Source organism: Hibiscus syriacus, unplaced genomic scaffold (assembly GCF_006381635.1).
Source record: "Hibiscus syriacus cultivar Baekdansim isolate YM2019G1 unplaced genomic scaffold, ASM638163v2 tig00016725_pilon, whole genome shotgun sequence".
Classification (NCBI taxonomy): Eukaryota; Viridiplantae; Streptophyta; class Magnoliopsida; order Malvales; family Malvaceae; genus Hibiscus; species Hibiscus syriacus.
In genome coordinates this window covers 1,177,519-1,198,667 of record NW_024062391.1, presented here as the reverse complement: position 1 = coordinate 1,198,667, position 21,149 = coordinate 1,177,519, and the positions used below count along the sequence as shown (strand labels likewise).

Below are 21,149 nucleotides of genomic sequence, written 5' to 3'. Positions count from 1 at the left end.
TGACAGAGTTAAATGAGATGAGATCCTTATTGACGTCGGGTTCCCTACTCGGATCACTTTAGATTATTATGCGATGCATTCTCCATGCAAATTTATTTGAATGGCGTGCTCACTTTTCCTTTTACTCCAGAGTGAGGTATATGTCAAGGTGATCCCTTCTCACCTTATATCTTCGTCCTTGTCATAGAAAACTTGGGCATAGAATTCGTCGCAATGTTTCTTTGGGATCTTGGAAACCATTTCACCTTGCTCGTAATTTCATCCCTCTGTAGCATTTTTTTTACTGATGATCTCATTCTCTACTCTAAAGCTGAATGTGATCAAGCTCAGCTTAAGGCTTCGATTTTGGCTAAGTTTGGGCATTTTTCTGGACATAGAGTCAGCAATCAGAAAGCGATTATTTATTTTTCTCTTAATACGGGGTTGAACTTGCAAGGTTCTATATGTTCTCTCATGGGTTATCAACAGGTTGTTACTTTTGGGAATTATTTGGGGGTTGCGATTATTCTTGGTCGTGTTCGCTGCAATCATTACGACTTTATTCTAGGTATGGCTATCTCTTGGGTTGTTTTTTTCCCAACCTTTATTTGGCAGATTTGGAAGATGAGGAATTGTTGTCTTCTACGATACAAGTACAAGCATCAATGACACCCTCCGGTTAAGCATCACCTGGTCCACACACATCAAAGAATTTCAGCCCCTGTCGCTCCTAGTTCTCGACACCAAACAATGATTATGTGGCGCCCCCCATGCATATTTCGAGTTGCCTCAATGTCGATGCCGTTATTAACCTTAGCACTGGCCTGCGCTCGATTGGTGGTGTGCTCCGCATGAGTGTTGGTGTTTGGCTTAACGGGTTTCACAAGTTTTTGGGTATCACTTTTCTTCTCCCCTCGTGGCTGAACTGTGGGGCATCTATTTTGGTTTAACTACTACTTGGAACTATGGTATTGAATCCTTGCAAATCCCATCTGACAGTCACCAAGCAATTCAGCTGCTCCTTGACCCTAATATCGATTACACTATGCTACCACTGGTTTTAGCTATCAACTTGATGTATGCTTGCAGGTGGTATACTAAATTTCTGTGTTCCACGAGAGAAAAATATGGTTGTTGATGGAATTGCCAAACTTAATCTACCTCGTGACTATTTGATGCGAACTTTTCCAACCGCTTCAACCTCTAATCTCCAGGCTGTTGAAAGAGATATAAGAGGTCCTACATATGTTAAATATATTTGCAGTTAGCTAGGCTTTTACCTCCTCTTACATTTAAAAAAAAATCTGAACGTGATATAAAACTAATGTTATTTTATTAAAAAAAACTAACATAAACACGATACAAACACATAATTAAATACATAAATGAATTATTAAAATGTAAAAGATGATATAAATTTATAGTTTGTATACCCAAAAGAAAATAAAAACAAATTTTAAAAAATAACAAAATATCAACATACAATTTTTTTTCTCTAAATCAAATAGCTATGAAGAAACATGAGATGTATTGAGCCTTAACATGGATATGGCATTAACATATAAATTATTTTTCAAAATATCGAGTTGTTAATAAAATATTGTACAGAATTCGACATGCTACATAAAATAATACGAATACAATAGACATATACATAAAACAAATTATTAACATACTAAACATTATATAAATTTGTTTTATTTTAAAGTTTCAAAAAAAAATATGCATATAAATATAATATGAAAAGTATTATAAAAAACAACATAGATAAATGTATCAAAATCGACATCCGTATTATTGAGATCTAGGTCATCTACTTTATTTCTTTTATGTCTTGACTTTTTAAAATGTTTGCCATGTATTCTTGGTTCTTTTTCCTCATAAATGAATATGGCTATTTCTTTTAAAAATCAATTCCTTTCAAGCATCTTATTTTGAGTTTAAATAAGAATAATTTATTCACTTTTGGAAAAGATCACTGCGTATTACAACACAAGGATTTTCGAAAAAAATACAGGTGTTTGGAAGCCGATAAAGGTTCTTACACCATACTCGAGATAATAACATGGATACTAGTTCATTGAGAAATAAGAAGGCATTGGCTAGAAATCAAGCTTATTCTTTGCAGAAGGGATGTCAAATCGAAACCAGTTGAAGACCAGAGAGACCAAAATCAAGAATCAGAAATTCAAGATTGGCGAGATCAAGACTGACAGCAAGAGATTGAGATTGGTCTCTAGATCCTAAAATACCATATTTTGCATATGCATTTTAGGCTTGCATAAGAACATGTCATTCATGACATCGCATATATGCATAATTTTACAGATTTTTGTTGGAGTCAATTCAACTTCACAACGAGGGATATTGAACTCAAAGAAAGAATATAACTTATCCTAGTTGGATTTCAAATTTAGAATGAAGGATATCCGGTTCAAAACAAATTCATTTGGGACTCAACTTCACGATGAATGAGTCACCCATGATTCAACTTCACAACGAAGGATATCGTGCCCAAAGGTATCGACTTAGCTTCAAAGCAAATGAGTCATCTACAACATGGTTCCACTCAACAACGAGGAACTATCTCTCGGTTATGGTCATCTAGTCAAATTCCAACTTCACAACGAAGGGTATTGAGCTAGAAAGAGGCCTAAAATCAAACCAATGGCGAGGACTTACAACCTAATCTAGGCATCGAGCTAGATTTCAACTTCACAGAGAATGATATCATGCTTGAGACATTCAAGATTAACTCAACTTCATGACGAATAGGTCAACCACGATTTCAACTTCATGACGAAAGATATCGTGTTCAAAGACATCTCACGATTGACTCAACTTTACAACGAAGGAGTCACCCGTAATCTTAACTCCGCAGCAGAGGATAGTCGATAAAAGTTTTGACTGGAACATTGAGTTAAATTTTAAACTCCGAGATCGACAACCCTCACAGGAGCATGCTTATTTTCAAGTCCATATGCACCGAACGAAAATCTGTGTCTTTTCATCTTTTCTCTATTTTCGTTGCACGATAATGGGCAAAGAGGAGCAGTTGTAGTTACTCATTTTCGTCCGGGGTTTATTTAGTATATATATAATAATATAATGTAGTTTTTGAAAATATTTTTTTTGAAAACATATAATATATAGTTTGTAGAAAACGTTCTTTGAAAGCATATAATATATAGTTTCTAAAAATCGCTTTTTGAAAAAAACATATAATATGGTTTTGAAAATATTTTAAATATATATATATATATATTATATAGTTTTGAAAACACATTTTTGAAAACATATAATATATATAGTTTTAAAAACGTATAATATAAGTTTTGAAAACATATTTTTGAAAATATAGTATTATATAGTTTTTATCATTATATTTATTATATATTTTATTTATATAATATTATATTATTTTATTTTATTTATTTATTTATTTAGAGTTTTAAATAAAGAGACCAAATATAGAGTCCAAGTCCATAGTCCAGGTCCAAGAAGTCCAGCAAGGGACCAAATCCGGATCTAGCGAGGAGCCTAACCGGGTAGGCTAGCCTGACCCAGCAAGTCGACCCGAGAAGCCCAAATAGCCAGATTAGGGTTTTAAACTCAGCAAGGGCGCCACACAAATGGCGCATGGTAGCCACACGCAGCAACCGAAAAATCTATCACCGGAGTAACCCAAGAAGCAACAAAAAACACACACAGAAAAACATCGCATAGCAACACAGAGAAAAAGCAACCAAGTATCAAGCAATCAAAACCAAAAAAACATTCGGATATTCATAAGAAAATCACAAGGAATTAAAGTTTTTTTTTCAAAGAATCGTCGGAAAAGAAATAGAAACCGGAGCCAAGAAGAATAACGCCGAGAAGTGGAAAGGTCTCGCCGAAAAGCTCTTGAATAATATCAACTTGACCCCTAATTTTAAATTTTTTGCAGTTAAATCATTTTAATTTAATTTTTTATTTTTATTTCTCAATTTAATTTTGTTTTGTTTTAATATTTAACACCGATTTGATTTAGGTCAATTTTAAATTCTTCAATGGTTAATTCAGATTGAATTTTAATTTTTAATTTAACTTTAATTTTTGTATTTAAGACAACTGTGAAATTAAATTGGTATTGAAAGTGCAGTGCAAGAGTGCTAATCCTTTCTTGACTGTAATTGACTCTCAAATCTAATATATTTCTAATAAAGCATAGATCAGGTAAACTAGTCAATTAAGGTACCCGGTCAACCTAATTTTAAATGACCAGTGACGACTTTATCAAATCAAAATTAATTCCGAGTTACCCTTCCGGGGAATGTCTCAGGAAAGGTGGGTTAATATACGGCTAATATACAACATTACCGGATACATTAAAATGTATTTAATAAATTTGGTTTAGCGGTACCTATTATGTTGACAACTAATAATGTTTTAGGTAGAAAATATGAAAAACTATTAAAAAATTTGGTAACCGGTAAACTTTGGTTATCGGTAAGTATCTATCCTTTTTATAAAAGTGTCCATACTTTTAACATATCAAGTAAATTTTACCGGTTTTGTCATAATGAATATGGTTTTGTCATATTTTTACCTGTTATATTGTAAATTATCTATCCTTTTTATAAAAGTGTCCATACTTATTTCACTGTGAAAATATATTTATTATTATCTTTAGTTAATATTGTTAAATTTAAAATCTAAATAATATTTTATAAAATATCAAAACAATCAAATAATTTTTTGTGTAAATGAAATTATTAAATTAATATTGTAGGTGGAAAACATGAAACACTATTAAAAAAAATTGAAACATAAATTACATAACTTTCAAAAAAGTATATATCATTTTTATAAAAGTGTCCATACTTATTTCACTGTTGAAAACATATTTATTATTATATTTGGTTAATATTGTTAAATTTAAATTCTAAATAATATTTTATAAAATATCAAAACAATCAAATAAAATTTTGTGTAAATTAAATTATTAAATTAATATTGTAGGTGGAAAACATGAAACACTATTAAATAAATTGAAACATAAATTACATAACTTTAAAAGCAGTTATAAATCCTAAAAAGTGTCGATACTTTTAAAAAATATATCGATCCAAAACGATATACCAGGTAAAAATATGATAAAACCGGTAACAAAATGATAAAACCGGTAAATTTAAAAGTGTCGATACGTTATATAAGGATCGACACTTTGTGAATTTAAAAGAGAAGCAGTTATAGCGCCTATAATGAGTCGATACTTTAAAAAAATATATCGATCCACAACGATATAACAGGTAAAAATATGATAAAACCGGTATCAAAATGATAAAACCGGTAAAATGATACCGGATATATTGAAAGTGTCGATACTTTCGTAAGTACGTGTAATAAATTATCGACACTTTCAAAGAAATAGGTAATTATCCTTTCGAAAGTATCGACACCTGACATAAAAGTATCGACACTTTTGTATTTGTATCGATTAAATATAAATAACATATCCGATGAAATATAAAGGCCATAGCTAAATATCCTCTGAAAAAAGATAGAACGGACGAGTTTTTGAAATCGAAGAGTAATTGTTGCTGCATTTCAGAAGGCGTTTCTAAAGCGAAGTTTGTTTGTTTGTTGCTGCAGTCGAATCGAAAAGTATGTTGTCGAAACCCTAATTTTTAATTATTACAGTAATCGCGATAGGGTTTTTTATGTGTTGTTTGGAGTTTTGGAGTAAGGAAGCATTTGGGACCGATTGCAGGTAGAAATAGATATTCAAGGAAAAATATAAATGTCGATACTTTTATTAAATATTATAGGTAGAAAATGATATTATAGGTTGTATAAATGTGCCGACACATTTTGGTGTGGCCATTCAAATTCTTTTGAAGAAAACCGTTTTACCACAAGAGTAGTTATCTATATTTGTATATTGAAAAGTGTATGTAACAAAATAATTTGATTTGCGTAAACTGATATATGAAGGAAAAATGGAGTCAATGGGTTGGAAAATTGTTGGTGGAGCAGATGACTTTGAAATTGAGGCCGAGACTCGAAAGCAACCAAAGGGTGGATATATGTACTTCTAGTAAGTATCAATGTCTTTTTGTTATTATTGTTGAAATGGTAATTGGATTAAAGTATCGATAAACTTTAAATTGATTACAAATTTTAAATGTTAACAGTATGGCCGAATGCAAAAGGATGAAGGGAGATGGCACACAGAGCGGTTCGGTATGTAAAATGAAATTGACATTGAGTAGTATTAGTATTTAGTGTTAATGTATTGATTAAGAAACGTTTATGTTTAATATTAGGTGAAAAAAGATGTGAGGTCCAAATGGAATTCAATGAGTGATGCTGAAAAGGAACCTTACATCACACAGTCAAGGAATGATAGTAAAGAATACAAAGAACGGAGGAAAGCACATGAAAATAAGGTATTCATTAAACTTGTAAATACGTTGATACAAAATATAAGAACTATAACATTATATATTGTTAAAAAATGTAGGAAGTGTCGACAAGATGCAGCATTAAAAGGGTGAATTTATTAATTAAACACCTTAAGGAGAAGGGTCAGTTGAATGTGCTGGGAGAAATAGGTTTTGGATCGTTGATCGGAGTAAGGGATCGACCTATTCGGAGGGAATTGTGTCGATCCTTGATGGCACAATTTGACGTCAGTCAATGTATGGCTAAGTATGGTGATTATTCATTCCCTCTGGGGGTATCGACTGCTGCAGCCGTATTGGGGGTACAAAACAAAGGCAAAAGTGTTATAGAAGTCTGTAGGAGTAAGAACTGGAAAGCACTTGCCTCCAAATATGGTTTGAATCATAAGGTGACATATGCTGAAGTTGAAGAGGATATCAAAAGTGGATCTTACTGGGGGGATGAGCTGAAGGCCCGAGTTCTATTGTACCTTGTCGGGATATTTCTTTGTCCAACGGGTGATACGTCAACGAACAAGGAATATATGAAGCTCATTTGCGATGAAGGCTTGAAGGGTGAATTCAATTGGGCTGAATATATCCATTCGAGATTGATTGAATCAATCATCACCTTTAAAAAGGGCAGCCAGAGATACCTCAAAGGGTGCATAGCAATCTTAGAGGTAAATGAGTTGAATCACTTTTTTGTGTTTTTATATAAAAATATAAATTTTATTATAAATGCAGGTTGCACTGTTCGATTTTTGGTCGGGCTGTGAGGCAGTGCCGGCTTATGAAAGAACCGGAGTGGCACGCATCCGTGCATGGGGGAAGGAAGAGGTGGTTAGAGTGATGGTGAAGTTGAAGTTGGATAGAGGGAAGAAGCAAGAAATGGTAATAAATGTAATTAAATAATATTAAGAATATAATCAATGTCTTACTATTGTAATTTAATTTTGAAGGTTATTGGCAAGGATGTAGAGGAGGCAGTGGAGGCAGAGGAGAAGAAAGGAGGGATGGTTGTATTGGGGGATGACGGTGAGTGGGACGACGGTGAAGCAAAACAGAGTAACTTCGACATTTTGATGTCTGAATTGGCTGATATCAAAAAAATCCAATTTGAAATCATGCAAAGACAATCAAGAGTCGAAGAGAAACTTGATCAAGTCGTAGAGAAACTCGAGAGAGTCGAAGATACACTCGAGAGGCATAAGGGGGTAGTGGAAGGAAAAATAGATGGAGTGGTGAAAGAAGTAGAGGTGTTGAGGGGTGAAGTGCTGAAAGAAGTTGGGGTGTTAAGGGGTGATATTAAGATGGTGACGGGAGAAAAATTTGAGGGAGTGGTGAAGGAGGTTGTGGATTTGAGGAGTGAACTTACGGGGGTGAAGGGGTGGTTGATAAATACTCGGATGAAGGAGCTCAATTGAAGGGTGAAATAAAAGAGATGAAGAGCTATGTAGAAAAAAAGTACGATGAACTGAAAAAATATGAAGAAGAAAAGAGGGAGGAGGAAGAAGAAGAGATGGAAGAAATGAGGAGGAAGGAAGTCGATGTCATTTATACACCGGAGAGTGTTATAGCAGCAGTTTTGGATTCGGAATGTCCTGCACCCCAGAAGAAGAAGCAGAAGGTAAGTTTAATAAAAGAATACTTAATTTGATTTTTATTATGTTGTTGTGACAAAAATTTGTATGCAAAATTGTAGGTTGAAAAAGCGGATATTCCAAGCGGAATTGATGACATCGAAGCTGCAATTTGTGATTATTTATGGAATAGCGAGTTAGAATCGGGGTAAGTGAAATATATTGTTTTGTGAGTGATATTTAAATATTTCATGACAACATATTAATCCTAATGATTCATACAGATATTCTGTAATATCAATGGGAAATCAATTCGCTACTGTATACGACGTTGCAACGTTGAAGCCTACGGAATGGGTTGGCGGTGTGGTAAGTAGAAAGTAGAAAATGTTAAAACTTATTGAATATGTTCTGATTGTGTAATTAATTTTGTTAGGTTATCGATTTGCTCGCCTGGACCATATGCTACGATTCTCAAAAGTCACTCCGGAGGATTGGCTACCTTCCATACCTCTTAGTGGTGAGTTAAATTAATAAATATTGAAAAGTAGTGTTATAGACGGTAAATTAATAATGTTTGTTGCGTAATTACAGCAACAGGCATTGGAAGCCAACAACAAAGAAAGTGTTGAGAGTATTTCTACCTTCTGGGGTGTCATATTGGATAACTATGTGAAATTCACCGACTGTGAGAAGGTAAGACACCATACCAATTGCAAATGATACTTACGATATATTATATGGAGATCGTTGTCATTCCATTCCGTCTTCGAAAAAATCAGTTGATGTAGGCTGTGTGCTTGAACTCAAACTGAGCTTGACTTGAGGACATGTTAGTTTGTTATGCCCCTCACCGTTGCAGTACCCACATCGCCTAATTTTCTTCTCGACCTTGTTCTTCGGCACTTCTTTTCGCTTGCGTTGTTTTCGTTGAGGGTCACGAACATTGTTTACTACAATGCTCTGGTTGACTGAATGATTCAAACCAAACGAGTTTTCTAATTCTTCTATTAGTTTTTTCATCTCATCTCTTGCGGTTTTGAAAGACTCGTCTGTCTTTGATGCAATGTAGCATAACCTACTTGACGTTGAACGTAGAGCAGCGAACCTTGCCATTTGCATCACTTCTGGAGACACATTCAAATCAATATAGCTGGGTGCAGAAGCCTTCGCATCATTAGTCCACCTACTTTGAATCAAAGTCCCGGGCAAATATGTGTAGTCCAATTGCTTCAAAATGTGAAGTTGATGGCGACACGGAAGTCCAACGGTCTCGAATTTTTTGCAGGAGCAAATTAGAGTTTTCGTACGAGAATCAAAACTAATTTCAAATTTCCTATTTTTTTCTGCGTACTTTGACAAAATATAATGTTGACATTCATCTGATAAGGACTTAATCTCTGCCTCAATCCGGTACAATGTCTCCCGTATAAGTTCATCTTGGAACAGACGAAAAGATTCGCGGGTAAAAATCGCAGCGGCATGGCTTTCAAGGTCGACCAGTTTTGTGATCTGGAAGGGCTTAGTATGGGAACTTAAGTAATCCGCTTTCAACTCGTTCATACGCATTCTACTAATTCCATCTTCAATTGCACGAACAACATCTAAATATGTCTTCTTGTGTTTCAGTGCAATAGCTAGTGAAGCATTCATAGACTCGCACCTTTGTGTTGAGCGAATATTGGCAAAGAAATGACCGGTTAGATATGCTTGTGCCCATAAGTGTCGTGTATTTCCCTTCTCAATCACCCATGGATGCTTGTGGACGTTGAATTCTGAAACAATCGAACGCCATTGAATATCAAATTCCTTGGTTGTCCACCAGGAAGCCATGCATTTTGAGAATGCTGCTGTAAACTTTGGGTCACCAATGTTAGCTTGTGCATTGCGAGAAAGATGCCAAGAACATAATATGTGCTTAGCATAAGGGATAACAGATTTGATAGCCCTCTGCATTGCCCTATCCCCATCGGTTACAACAGAAATAGGTGATTTATTCATCATGGCTTCTAAAAAATTCTGTAGCACCCACTCGAAAGATTGAGACGTCTCGTCAGCGATTATGGCAGTGGCAAACACAATTGTGTTATGGTGATGATTGACACCAACAATAGGCATAATTGGTCGACCATACAAATTATCTTTGTACGTTGTGTCGAACGCAATTACATCACCGAAGCATGTGTAATCCGATCTCGATGTAGAATCCAACCAAATAAGATTATACAATGCCCCCGATTCGTCTACCGAGTATGTCATAAAAAACTCGGGATCATCATGTTTCTTATAATCAAAGTAGGCAATAAGCGCATTCACATCCCCATCGACGATTTCCTTTGCTTTACCTCTTTGAAGTGCATTGTAGAGGTCTTTATGTGTAAATCCAACATTATGATAGCCCCCTGCCTGCTGCGTTAAATAGTTCATTACTTGTGACGTGCCAACACCGACCTCTTTCAATGTTGTTGCCTCATCGATATCAGCCTTACTTACAGCTCTATTAGAACGCATAAATGGTGTCATAGCAGATGTGCACAATGCATGATTATGTTTCTGATCAGACTTACTTATAACCCACTGATCGTTTGTATTTGTTGCTGTAACTACGACTCTAGCCTTACATCCTGTTCTTGTGACTGGCGTATGAGCACGTTGGCGATCAACAGTATTGACTTTTGATACTCGAAACCCTTTTTTGGAACAACAAAATTCTTGTGTCTTCACATCCCCTTCCACGTCAAGCCGTGTTGTTCCCTTACGTGCACTAAACCCATGTTCCCGTGCGAATCCCTTGTAAAAGTGCCAAGCTTGATCACGTGAACAGAAGAGCTGACCAACCAATCTGTCAGATTCATCAACATTATGTACTTCATGGCATTCCTCGGTTGGCTTAACATTGTCTACATCAATATTATCCATGGCAAAAATTTTGTTGTGCAAGTTCAGTGCTCCAGGAGTTGATGGAGATGTAAGCAAAGGTTCATTTTGAATATGTTTCAGTCGTGCTGCTTTCACTATGATGTGGCATTGGTAGTGGTAGTTAAAGGGTGGGTACAACATTAAATTCGCAGTACATATTTAGGTATGTACAATAACTACAAGTATATAATGTAATAGGTATCGTTTATATAATGTAATAGGTAGCACTTATATAATATATTGTAAAGTATCTATCATTTTTATAAAAGTGTCCATACTTTTTTCACTGTGGAAAACATTAATTTAAGGTTATCTTTTGAGTGAGTTTTAAGATATTAATTTAGTAATTATAGGCGTCTAATGATTTATTTTTTACGTTACGATATATATTATTATTAAATTAAAAATTCTAAATATTATTTTATAAAATATCAAAACAATCAAATAATTTTTTGTGCAAATAAAATTATTACATCAAATTACTTTATTCCAACCATGTGACAAGTGTGACAACTCCATCAACTCACAACTCAGCTTTGAACTCAATCAATATTGTCTTTTAGCTTGATGGTTCATAAAGCATGTTACTTGAACAGTATGAATCAATTATGCAATTTTCATGTTCAATTTAACACTGCATTTCAAATTCATTTCATATGTAATTGGAGTTTGAATTTAAATTTCAATTTGAGTTTGAATTTCAATATATATTTCGGCTCCACTATAAATATTAGCCCAAGCCAATATGCATGTTATCATTGATTATTCCTAATTTCCATTGTTTTTTTCTAACGTTTAAACGCGAGGGAAATCCAGACCATTGTATTTTTTGGTCAACTTTAAAGCGTCAAAAACATTTCGGGCGTATGATCTGGGTGGTAAACAAATAGCAACTAAAATCTAAGTCCGAAATGCTTCTGAGTACCACCCAAATCATAAGTCTGAAATACTTCCGATGCTCATCAAAATCCAAAGCTCATATGGTGCCAAGCAAAAGGAAATCAAAATTCAAATCTCATATGATGCCAAGCAAAAGGAAATCAAAATCTACAACTTGATTTTGAACATTGATATGATATGTTCAGTTGTTATCATGTTGGGATTTTCTCGTTTTTGATTGCTTGGATAGTTGTTCTCTTGCTTCTTCAAGTGTCCTTAGCTTGTAATTTATAGCTTGGAATGTGTTTGATGTTGTATATATTATTATTAAATTAAAAACAATAAACATATATATTACATATTTATTATTATCTTTGGTTAATGTTGTTAAATTAAAAATTCTAAATAATATTTTATAAAATATCAAATAATCAAATAATTTTTTGTGCAAATGAAATTATTAAATTAATATTGTAGGTGGAAAACATGAAACACTATTAAAAAAAATTGAAACATAAATTACATAACTTTAAAAGAAGTATCGATCCTTTTTATAAAAGGTATGGACACTTTCAATATAATAGGTAAAAATATGATGTAATAGGTAGCGCTTATATAATGTAATAGGTATCGTTTATATAATGTAATAGGTAGTGGTTATATTGTAAAGTGTCTATCCTTTTTATAAAAGTGTCCATACTTTTTTCACTGTGGAAAACATTAATTTAAGGTTATCTTTTGAGTGAGTTTTAAGATTTTAATTTAGTAATTATAGGCGTCTAATGATTTATTTTTTACGTTACGATATATATTTAATGTTGTTAAATTAAAAATTCTAAATAATATTTTATAAAATATCAAAAAATCAAATAATTTTTTGTGCAAATAAAATTATTAAATTAATATTGTAGGTGGAAAACATGAAACACTATTAAAAAAAATTGAAACATAAATTACATAACTTTAAAAGAAGTATCGATCCTTTTTATAAAAGGTATGGACACTTTCAATATAATAGGTAAAAATATGATGTAATAGGTAGCGCTTATATAATGTAATATGTATCGTTTATATAATGTAATAGGTAGTGGTTATATTGTAAAGTGTCTATCCTTTTTATAAAAGTGTCCATACTTTTTTCACTGTTGAAAACATTAATTTAAGGTTATCTTTTGAGTGAGTTTTAAGATTTTAATTTAGTAATTATAGGCGTCTAATGATTTATTTTTTACGTTACGATATATATTATTATTAAATTAAAAATTCTAAATAATATTTTATAAAATATCAAATAATCAAATAATTTTTTGTGCAAATGAAATTATTAAATTAATATTGTAGGTGGAAAACATGAAACACTATTCAAAAAATTGAAACATAAATTACATAACTTTAAAAGAAGTATCGATCCTTTTTATAAAAAGTATGGACACTTTCAATATAATATAATGTAATAGGTAAATTTGTAATACTATCGGTATAAATATACCGGTTTACTTATAAATTAGGTAAATATAAGCACTACCTATTACATTATATAAGCGCTACCTAGTATGTTATTGTACTTTATAATATTTCCGGTTAAATAATATAACATAACCGGTATAAATTTTAACCGGTCACTTATTTAACCGGTCACACCGTATATTAACCGTTTTTTAGGCGCCGCACCGCAGAACTACCCCGAGTTCCGAAGGCGGTTAGGAGACTAATAATTCGTTTTGAAACGAATAGATGAACAAAATGTTGACTTTTTAATTATTTTCATCCTCCCAATTACTGATGACTGAACTACAATGCGAGGTAGGCATCGATCCGGTGCGTGGAGCTTAGAGTTATAAATCTGGAGCGTAGAGATGGGCGTGTTGAAGGAGAATCTGGCGGAGCTAGAGATTGGGAGCACCGTGGAGTCAATTCAAAAGTTTATAAGCATTCAGAGGGAGCTCTTCCACAGCCAGATCGACCAGCTTCAGAACGTTGTTGTTACACAATGCAAACTCACCGGCGTCAACCCTCTCGCCCAAGAAATGGTTCGTCATTCCAAAATTCTGTTTTCTTTCTCCCTTTTGCCGGAGTTGACAAAAAATAAACCACGAACTCCAATATTTTTAACTTTTTATTTTCCATTACCTTTCTAGTGACGGCATGGTCATAGTTTTGCAATTATTTTAAGAATGTTGGATTCGAATGTTTTCTTTTGTGCTTTTTGATGCAGCAATTATTTCCTAATGTAGAATGGGGATATTTTATGAATTAGGACGTGGTTTATTACATTGCTATCTAAAACATCGCATATTTTTCCCAGGGAAACGACCAAGAGATTTACTAAACCCTAAGGCTGTGAAGTATATGCAAGCTGCTTTTTCCATTAAAGATGCTATTACTAGGAAAGAATCCCGTGAGATTAGTGCTCAATTTGGTGTTACTGTCACACAGGTATATATATATATTTAATAATTTATATCATTTGTAGTTTATACATCAAGTCTTGTCCATATTTTTGGCCAATGATGTGCAAGATATTAAGAATCAATTTGCAGTGAAGTTATTGTATCATCTTTTACGTATTATTGTAAATTCAATTATCTACCTCCAACTTTTCATTATATATTGCAATATGACGTTGCTTCCGTTCACATTCTCCCAGACATTTTGATCGATTACTGTTAAACTGTAGGTGCGTGATTTTTTTAATAGCCAACGCACTAGGGTGAGAAAGCAAGTTAGGTTGCTAGGGAGAAAGCCTTGAGATCTAATGCTTGTAAAGGATCAGAAGAAGGGGTACTCCCAAATGTGTCTGAAGCTGTCATATTGGTTGAACCTGTCCCCTTAAACTCTCTTGGCCCTGTTGGTTCTGAAGAAGCACCATCATGCTCGGCACAGGATGATTCTATTATTGGCTTAGATGAGTTGGATAAACATTTTGTTGAAAACATATTCAGTAAGATGCAGAAAGAAGAAACTTTTTCCGGGCAGGTGAAACTCATGGAGTGGATCTTGCGGATACAAAATTCGTCAGTACTGTATTGGTACTTATCAAGGAAACTTGATACGGTCAGCTATAAGCATAATACTGCTGCTTGTCTTATTTGATTTAGTAGTCTCTTGATCTTGCAGGTTTTTAAGTAAAGGTGATGTGATGATTTTAGCAACATGGTTGAGTCAAGCAGCTGTTGAAGAACAAACTACTGTTGTCTTGATCATCCTCAAGTTACAAGTAGATTCTAAGCATATGATTTATATGTCCCTGTATTTGAAACTTTACCAAGATTACAGTTAATATTTGGAATGTAGGTTTTTTCTCATTTACCTCTGCAGAAAGCGCTTCCGGAACATATGTCAGCCATACTGCAAAGTGTTAACAAGCTTTGTTTGTACAGGTTTTCAGGTATGCAGTTGTTGGTTGGAATTTAATTCTTCTTCTGCATTTTTATATCTCCATATCTTATCATTGTGCTTGTCTTAATGGGGTTGGATCATTATCTTAGATCTTACCAATGTGTCATGTGTGATAATGATTTATTACCCTATTGGGAGTGTTCATATTTTGTTTTTGTTGTGGTAATATTTCTGATATAATGCTTTGTTCTTTCTTTTTCCCTGTATTTGACGTTAATTGTTCAGGTAAAGTGCAGGGAAGACTAATATCAGCAGTCTCTTGCTTTGGGAGTCTATTTTAGTGGTTGCTTTTGGTTTCTGACTTTTCCTTAATAATGTCTCAGAATAAAGGGAAATCACTGATGGAAAATTAGAGTGGATATATCCATATAGTTTTTCTTATTGATCATTAAATGTTACCCACTGTTTAAGAAAGTACTATGATAAGTGATAAAAATCCAGCAGTAGATAATCTTCATTTGTGGAGAAAATAGTTTTTCAGCTGAGCTGTATTATTTCTATGCTTTCATGCCATTTGGTACCTTGGATCTCATTTATCTGATTTGGAGATCAGATGTATCAAACAGGGCAAGTCTTTTGATATCACGGTGGAGCAAAATTTTTGCAAGAAGCCAGGCTTTGATGAAACCAAATGGCTTGAGGTTTTCTACGGAAACACAGAATGAGATGTTACTGAAGCAGAGGTAAGTTTACATCTTAACCTCCCATGTTTGCTTGATTTCTTTCAATTTAATTCTTGTTATTGCTCTCTGACAACAGTATCAGTGAAATTATGGGTGATGGCTTGTGGCAGTCAAATGTTTACAATGCTGCAAGTATAGATATTTTAAATAAAATGTGTTAACATGGTTATATGATTGATTTCTGTTATATAATCAATGTTAATGGTCTTCCAGGAAGGAACTCATGGTACCTCTAATTTCAGGTGTAGAATTTATTTATATTTGTATCTTATATTTATATGATGGTTGGCATTCTTAGTTTTTCATGATATTGGAGATAATAAGTACAATAGGTCATTCAGGAAATTAGAATCTCCACAAGTTTTGAAACTGCTACCAGCTTCCACGAATGACTCTGCAAAGAAGAACCACCTTGGTGTTTCTGGTTCTCGTATCCTTTCCATTGATTTCTTATTTCATTGATACTCCCCATTTTCTTCGTTAGTTATTTTTTGGTCGGGTTAGTGGTATCAATTTTTTTCACCTTTAAAGAGGTATGCTTGGCGTCTGTTTTTCCCCACTTAAGAGTTTGGAATTCTCGTGTGTCAGTACATTAATTGTTTCTCATCCTTAGAATTTGGACTATTATTATTGCAATTGTTATTATTATTATTTGGGGTTCCAGGGGGGTATTCAAGGACGTGCAAGTTTTTCATGAATTTTTCTGATTTGTTTTCTGCTAGATATGATCCATTTTCTAGAACTTCTTTTCTATTTTTTCTTCTGTTTTACCGGTCTTAAGATTTCAAACAAGCAAGATGGTGTAGGTGCAATTTCTTTTAGTTCTTTTCAAGAGTAGCGCCACTGCCTTAGCTTGTCCAGATAGCAGAGAATGTAGGAAGGTTCAGTTAGTGGAACAGCCAGGGCAAAAAGTGGCTGTCAAAAACTCCCAAACAACAAGAACAGTACCAGTTAGTCAAAGTCGCCCTATGTCTACTGATGATATCCAAAAAGCAAAAATGCGTGCTCTATACATGCAGCAGGGTAAACATGGGAAAACTGGTTCCTCCTCTAGTGTTCCTTCACCTTTTAAGACCATTCCTCTAGTTTTCCTTCACCTTTTAAGACCATCTTCTCTCGACCAGTTTCTAAAGTCCCCTCCCAGCCCCATGAAGAACAAAAGAAGCTTGAAATACTTACCCCCAATACTTCTAATGGACCGGAAACCACTGTTGATCCACAACAGCCTGTGGCTTCGAAGGAATCCACATGTGAGAAATGCCAGAAGGTCAAAATCACATGGTGCATACCGCCAGGTAAATTTGCATCAGTGTATTTCTTTAGCTCCTGTTAATACCCCTGTTTTAGATGATAGAGAGTGCCGTTTAAGTATCCGCAATGGAGGAAGATTCAATTGCATCTTTGCAACCATGGTTGACTACTTGCTTCCCCATCCCTTCTCCCGCAATCTTTTTCCTTGTGGAAACTATTCTTTTTACTTGAAAGTTGGGAATCGGTTTGTTTACCTATACACTCACGACTCTTTACCTAGAAATATTGATAGTAAATTTTTTTACAAATATCTTTCTTGACATGTGATAATAATTGTACTTTTGAGCTGGAAATTTTCCTTTTGAAATTTGAAATTATTAGGATTCCAATTTATTGCATATATTGATTTTCTTGGTCTTTTTCAAAAGTTAGTTTCTACGCCTTGATTGTTTTTTATTTGATGTGAGCATTAGCACGTGGGTTAATTGTACATCCAAAAATATACCAGAGAATGAAAACCATTGGTTTAAAACTTTAGTGACGGCTTGTAATGGTAGATAAAAGTTTCTAAAGGCTTTTGCTAATTCAATGGTTAGTCCCAGGTTTTCATTATCAAATTATGGAGTATCAAGGCTTATGCCGGCCATCTGAAATACGTGTGCCTTGAACCGAGGCAGATGTTGCCATAAGGCTGTTGCTTGACCAATAAAAGCTCAGGCATTTAATTCTTCAATGGATTGCTCAAGCGATATTAGCCTTAACAAGCTTCAATCTTTTCTTCTCTTTTTTTTTTTTTTAATAAAGGTTCAATCTTGAATGACCAGTGATTCGAAGGTGTAATTATCACGCTGATGGAAATAAGGTTTTTTCTTTTATGCTATTAACTTGAGATCTGGATGCTAAGAAATTGAAATTATCAAGCAAACATGTCATTGATTTTGGAACCAAGTTTTAGATTATTTTGAAGAGGTATTACTTGTATCAGCAAAATTGACCAAGGGGGCTTAATGATCATATTTATGGTGCTATAAACAGCAGTAGAGAATTTTTGTTTCGATGAACTTAAGGGCACTCCAACTTGCATTTGCGCATGTTTTGCTTGTTTCCAGCAAACTCCTATTCATTTTACAACGAAAGCATAATAATAATACCAAGACATAGGTTTCTTCAATCCCTAATGGTTTTGTATTTGAACCATTTTTTAAATTTGATTATTAGAATCATTCAATTACTATTGAACTACAATTTTCAGCTAAAAGGATACATCATCCTTGTTCAATGCTTCTGGTTAATATGTAAGACAATCAAATAGCAAAAGCTTTCCGGCCGACAGCTTGAATTTGATCTTATTAATTGACCTGCGGATTTCAGACTGTTGTCATCTTGCTTTTTCTGCAGAAATAAAAATCAATGACCTATGGAGAGTTGGTGCCGGTGAGAGTAGCAAAGAGGTTGAAGTGCAGAAAAACAGAAACCGTAGAGAGAGGGAAACTTTCTATCACACGAACCAGGAAATTCCCTCGAACCCCAAGGGACCATGGGATCAAGAAATGGACCATGATGACACACTGACCCCGGAAATCCCAACCGAACAGGCACCTGATACCGACTCTACTGAAACACAGGTCACCCATGGTAAACATGCAAATGGTGCAGCAGCAGCAGCAGCTTTGGAACCTTCTTCCTCCCAAATTGGTGGTGCCGGTGCCGGTGCCGGTGCGGCCGAGCCAGATCTTGAGCTGTTAGCTGTGCTTTTGAAAAACCCAGCTTTGGTCTTTGCCTTAACTTCCGGCCAAGCTGATAACATGAAAGTGAAGAAACAGTGAAGCTGCTAGACACGATTAAGGCTGGTGGGGCTGATAGTAGTAAAAAGGTGGAAGAGAAAGCTGAACTGTCTCTTCCATCTCCAACACCATCGAGCAACCATGGAACGGTGCGTTATAGCATTCATTGCTATCCCTGGATCCACATTTTTCATACATAATTAAAAAGAAAATCTAAGTGTAGGAAAATCCGCATTTACTGAAAACAATGACCTGGTAAAATTATAAGGTTAAAAAGAAAGATGGCAACCAATTTAATGTTAAGATGGGAGCATGCCCGACATGGGGAAGAGCAAATGGCTCATGTCAATCATTGATGGGTATATTCATCAGGTATCCAGATGGCAACACGTGACAAAGTACTGTTGAACTATCCTAAAAATTATACACCCAGAGAATCTATGATTTGATGACATCATTTTGTTATAGGAGCATGATGTCAGTATAATTATTGTTTGTTTTTTCGTTTGATCTTGTTGAATGTAATTTTTTTCTTAATTTGCAGAGTGGATGGAGACCGGAGGCTGTGAGGAACCCATTTTCACAACTTAGTCAAATGAGTAACAGAGTTGCCCAAGCTCCGGTCGGAGTTGGCACAGCTCTTCCCATTGCCGAACTGCTTCCCGCTAGTAGCATGGTGCCACCACAGCAAGAAGCAAATACCAGATAATTGTCGAGACGTTTCTCTACCCTGGCGATGGAGAGTGCAAATAGTACACCCCAAACGGTGTAACTAGTCTTGAAAAAATTAGTTCTTATCCTCCATGAATTAGATAAAATACCAAATTTTAGATTCGCCACCAATCTTTTATTTGGTGAGATTGGTCACCTAAATGTCATATTATTTTAATAAAAATTCTTAAGAATAATATTAAATAATACAACTCGGGTCTGCTTACCAAAAAATGAGTTTGTCAGTCGGTTACGTATGGCGAAGGATTAGCACCCCATAACGCCCAAAATTGATACTGATATTTATTAATTAAATGTCTTTGCAGTAAATGATAAACTTGTATTTAAATTAATTCACAGATAACTTAATATAGCTAAATACTAAATAATATGTAATATAAATATTACTAATTCTATAATATTATATTATAATTAAATTATCAATGATGATAATCCTAAAATATAAATTCTAATAATAATTAATTATATACTAATAATTAATGATTAAAACATAAAGTATTAATTAATTAATCCTATTTCGAAATAATATTAAAGTAATGTATTAATTATGTAGTTTATCCTAATTTATTATATCTAGATCGAAATATAAACTTATTACTACTTAAGGATTAAACATGTAATTTAACCTAAATACATAAATATGGAAGTGACTAAAATAAAAGTAAATAAAATATAAAAAAAAATTAAAAAGTACGAAAAAACCTGTTTTGGTGACTAAAATCGAAGATTACAAAATACAAAGGATCACAAGTGTAGCTTTTCCACGCGCTATTACACTGAAGCCCCTCTCCCAAAACGATGTCGTATGGAAGAGGGTATAAATGCCCAAACCCGGCCCTTTAAGGGCCATTCTCTCATTTCTCTATTTTTTCTTCTCTCTCTAACCCGAGAGATCTCTCTCGGTTTTCTCTAAAATACCCACCGGTGGAATGGCTGGTCACCAACCGGCAGCCGAGAACTGCCGGTGACCGCCATCAGAATTTCGCAAACTCTCCCAAAACGTAGATCGTAGCACCCCCTACCCGAATCCAAGCCTCATTTTTTGCTAAAAGTTGATAAATCAACCTAGATCTATAATTTTACCTTCGACTTTTCAACTTTCCGGCGCCGTTGAGGACTCCTCGGTAAGTTCTTCTATTGATTCTCCCCTCTTTCGGTTATTGCTTCTCGTTGTGTGGCTTAGTTTCGAATAAATCTCTCTTTGTTGTTTGTTGTGTATCTCTTTATTTTTTTGCTCGTCGGTTCCTTGCTCTCTTGCTGTTGTTGTTCTTTGCAGGTTCGATCGGGTCCTTATATAGGGATTAGTGGTGTTTCCTTCGGACCAGTCACTAGGGTGTACTCTGGTAAGTCACCAAGGCTATGGCGGTGGCTCACCTAGAGTGATAAGTTGTACGACTGGTGTGCATCTTCTAGAGAGTTCTGGAGTGCTTTGGTGAGATCAGGAGAGGCGGGAACGGCGTGGCAGCCTTTGGTTGGAGAAGCTGGAGACGGAGAGATGATAACCCTAGGGTTTCT

General features: G+C 34.6%; 1 pseudogene; it reads left to right on the top strand.

The window, feature by feature from the left end:
• The first annotated feature begins 213 nt into the window (after positions 1–213).
• Positions 214–18,944, top strand: LOC120208631 (annotated as a pseudogene).
• The last annotated feature ends 2,205 nt before the right edge of the window (positions 18,945–21,149 follow it).